The sequence below is a fragment of the Mus caroli genome, unplaced genomic scaffold (genome assembly GCF_978045245.1).
Source record: "Mus caroli unplaced genomic scaffold, Mus_caroli_1 scaffold_2, whole genome shotgun sequence".
Classification (NCBI taxonomy): Eukaryota; Metazoa; Chordata; class Mammalia; order Rodentia; family Muridae; genus Mus; species Mus caroli.
This window is the reverse complement of record NW_028227257.1, coordinates 90,616,162-90,620,748: the sequence shown is the minus strand read 5'-3', so window position 1 is coordinate 90,620,748 and position 4,587 is coordinate 90,616,162.

Below are 4,587 nucleotides of genomic sequence, written 5' to 3'. Positions count from 1 at the left end.
GGAGAAAGTGGACAGCATTGTTTAGTCCCTGATTTTAGAGGGATTGCTTCAAGCTTCTCACCATTTACTTTGATGATGGCTACTGGTTTGCTGTAGATTGCTTTTATCATGTTTAGGTATGGGCCTTGAATTCCTGACCTTTCCAAGACTTTTATCATGAATGGGTGTTGGATCTTGTCAAATGCTTTTTCTGCATCTAACGAGATGACCATGTGGTTTTTGTCTTTGAGTTTGTTTATATACTGGATTACGTTGATGGATTTCCGTATATTGAACCATCCCTGCATCCCTGGGATGAAACCTACTTGGTCAGGATGGATGATTGTTTTGATGTGTTCTTGGATTCGGTTAGCAAGAACTTTATTGAGGATTTTTGCATCAATATTCATAAGGGATATTGGTCTGAAGTTTTCTATCTTTGTTGGGTCTTTTTGTGGTTTAGGTATCAGAATAATTGTGGCTTCATAGAATGAGTTGGGTAGAGTACCTTCTGTTTCTATTTTGTGGAATAGTTTGTGAAGAACTGGGATTAGATCTTCTTTGAAGGTCTGATAGAACTCTGCACTAAACCCATCTGGTCCTGGGCTTTTTTTGGTTGGGAGACTATTAATGACTGCTTCTATTTCTTTGGGGGATATAGGGCTGTTTAGATCATTAACCTGATCTTGGTTCAACTTTGGTACCTGGTACCTGTCTAGGAACTTCTCCATTTCATCCAGGTTCTCCAGTTTTGTTGAGTATAGCCTTTGGTAGAAGGATCTGATGGTGTTTTGGATGTCTTCAGGATCTGTTGTTATGTCTCCTTTTTCTTTTCTGATTTTGTTAATTAGAATGCTTTCCCTGTGCCCTCTAGTGAGTCTGGCTAAGGGTTTATCTATCTTGTTGATTTTCTCAAAGAACCAGCTCCTTGATTGGTTGATTCTTTGAATAGTTCTTCTTGTTTCCAGTTGATTGATTTCGCCCCTGAGTTTGATTATTTCCTGCCTTCTACTCCTTTTGGGTGAATTTGCTTCCTTTTGTTCTAGTGCTTTTAGGTGTGTTGTCAAGCTGCTAATGTGTGCTCTCTCTAGTTTCTTTTTGGAGGCACTCAGAGCTATGAGTTTTCCTCTTAGAAATGCTTTCATTGCGTCCCATAAGTTTGGGTATGTTGTGGCTTCATTTTCATTGAACTCTAAAAAGTCCTTAATTTCTTTCTTTATTCCTTCCTTGTCCAAGGTATTATTGAGAAGAGTGTTGTTCAGTTTCCACGTGAATGTTGGCTTTCTATTATTTATTTTGTTATTGAAGATCAGCCTTAGTCCATGGTGATCTGATAGGATGCATGGGACAATTTCAATATTGTTGTATCTGTTGAGTCCTGTTTTGTGACCAATTACGTGGTCAATTTTGGAGAAGGTACCATGAGGTGCTGAGAAGAAGGTATATCCTTTTGTTTTAGGGTAAAATGTTCTGTAGATATCTGCCAGATCCATTTGATCCATAACTTCTGTTAGTTTCACTGTGTCCCTATTTAGTTTCTGTTTCCATGATCTGTCCATTGGTGAAAGTGGTGTGTTGAAGTCTCCCACTATTATTGTATGAGGTGCAATGTGTGCTTTGAGATTTACTAAAGTTTCTTTAATGAATGAGGCTGCCTTTGTATTTGGAGCATAGATATTCAGAATTGATAGTTCCTCTTGGAGGATTTTACCTTTGATGAGTACGAAGTGCCCCTCCCTGTCTTTTTTGATGACTTTGGGTTGGAAGTCAATCTTATCAGATATTAGAATGGCTACTCCAGCTTGTTTCTTCATACCATTTGCTTGGAAAATTGTTTTCCAGCCTTTCATTCTGAGGTAGTGTCTATCTTTTTCCCTGAGATGAGTTTCCTGTAAGCAGCAAAATGTTGGGTCTTGTTTGTGTAGCCAGTTTGTTAGTCTATGTCTTTTTATCGGGGAGTTGAGTCCATTGATATTAAGAGATATTAAGGAAAAGTAATTGTTGTTTCCTGTTATTTTTGTTGTTAAAGTTGGCATTCTGTTCTTGTGGCTGTCTTCTTTTAGGTTTGTTGAGGGATTACCTTCTTGTTGTTTCTAGGGCGTGGTTCCCGTGCTTGTATTGGTTTTTTCCTGTTATTATCCTTTGAAGGGCTGGATTCGTGGAGAGATAATGTGTGAATTTGGTTTTGTTGTGGAATACTTTGGTTTCTCCATCTATGTTAATTGAGAGTTTGGATGGGTATAGTAGCCTGGGCTGGAATTTGTGTTCTTTTAGTGTCTGTATAACATCTGTCCAGGATCTTCTGGCTTTCATAGTCTCTGGTGAAAAATCTGGTGTAATTCTGATAGGCTTGCCTTTATATGTTACTTGGCCTTTTTCTCTTACTGCTTTTAGTATTCTATCTTTATTTAGTGCATTTGTTGTTCTGATTATTATGTGTCGGGAGGTATTTCTTTTCTGGTCCAACCTATTTGGAGTTCTGTAGGCTTCTTGTATGTTCATGGGCATCTCTTTCTTTAGATTTGGGAAATTTTCTTCTATAATTTTGTTGAAGATGTTTACTGGTCCTTTGAGTTGAAAATCTTCATTCTCATCCACTCCTATTATCCGTAGGTTTGGTCTTCTCATTATGTCCTGTATTTCCTGGATGTTTTGAGTTAGGATCTTTTTGCATTTTCCATTTTCCTTGATTGTTGTGCCGATGTTCTCTGTGCAGTCTTCTGCACCTGAGATTCTCTCTTCCATCTCTTGTATTCTGTTGCTGATGCTCGCATCTATGGTCCCAGATTTCTTTCCTAGGGTTTTTATCTCCAGTGTTGCCTCATTTTGGGTTTTCTTTATTGTGTCTACTTCCCTTTTTAGGTCTAGTATGGTTTTGTTCATTTCCATCATCTGATTGGATGTGTTTTCCTGTTTCTCTTTAAGGACTTCTACCAGTTTGGTTGTGTTTTCCTGTTTTTCTTTAAGGACTTGTAACTCTTTAGCCATGTTCTCCTATAGTTCTTTAAAGTCCTTCTTGATGTCCTCTATCATCATCATGAGATATGCTTTTAAATCCAGGTCTAGCTTTTCAGGTGTGTTGGGGTGCCCTGGACTGGGCGAAGTGGGAGTGCTGGGTCCTGATGATGGTGAGTGGTCTTGGTTTCTGTTAGTAAGATTCTTACGTTTACCTCTCGCCATCTGGTAATCTCTGGAGTTGTTATAGTTGTCTCTGTTCAGAAGTTGTTCTTCTGGTGATTCTGAGTATCGTCTGTCAGCAGACCTGGGAGACAGGCTCTCTCCTCTGAGTTTCAGTGGTTAGAGCACTCCCTGCTGACAAGCTTTCCTCTTAAAGGGAAGGTGTACAGATATCTGGCGTTTGGACCTCCTCCTGGCCGAAGAAGAAGGCCGAAAACAGGACCTTTCCCAGATGCTGTGTTGCTTTGGCAGGTCACAGAAGCTGTCAGCTTCTGTGGTGCACACTCTCAGCTGTGCAGACTACGTTCCTAAGTTCAGAGGAGTCCTGGATTCAAGATGTGCTCCCTGCTCCTGAGGCAGAGGGCTCCTGTGCAGGGCAGAATACAGTCTTCCAGCTGGGAGGGTGCCGGATGTCTGCAGCCCCAAAAGGGTGCTGCCTCAGCGGCTCTGTGGCTCCCGCCTGTCCCAGAAGCTGTCTGCCTCTGTGGTCCTCACTCTCACCTCTGCAGACTAAGTTCGGCGGAGCCCCGGAGCCAAGATGGCGCTCCCTGCAGGGCAGATCACTGTCCTCCGGCTGGGAGGGTGCCAGATCGCTACTAGCTATTTTTTATTAGATAATCCATTGGAGTGTTCTTTCCTATAGAAGATTATTACTCTTGTTTTCAGCATTCCTTAGTTGCCTGTAGTTCTTTGTATAGGGTTGATTCTTCTGGGAAGCCTTATAAGAATTACACTGGACTTCTCAACAAAGACTCTAAAAGCTTGAAGGGCCTGGAAAGATATCCTGCCAGCTCAACAAAACCACAGGTGCCAACCTAGACTTCTATACACAGGAAAATTCTCAGTTACCATAAAGGGAGAAAACAAGATATTTCAAGACAAATCCACACCCAAACAATATATATTCACAAATCCAGTCCTACAGAAAATACTAGAAGGAAAACTTCAACCCAAGAATGATAACTATATCAAAGAAAGCAAAGGAAATAAGTAATTTCATACCACCAAAAACAAGAAAATAACACTCAAACACACACACACACACACACACACCACCAATATCAAAATGACAGGATGTAACAATCACTGGCCATCAATATTTCTCACCATCAATGCACTCAATTCCCCAATAAAAAGACACAGGCTAACAGAATGGATTTGAAAACAGAATCCATCATTTTGCTGCATACAAGAAACACACCACAGCAGCAAAGACAGACACTACCTCAGTGTAAAGGGCTGGAAAAAGTTTTCCAAGAAAACTAAACTAATACTTAAGCTGGAGTAACCATTCTAAATCTAATTAAACAAATTTTCAATTAAAATTAATCAAATGAGACAGGGAAAAACACTTTATACTCAACAAGGAAAATCCTACCAAGATGATATCTCAATTCTTTGCCCCCAACACAAGGGCACCCAAATTTGTAA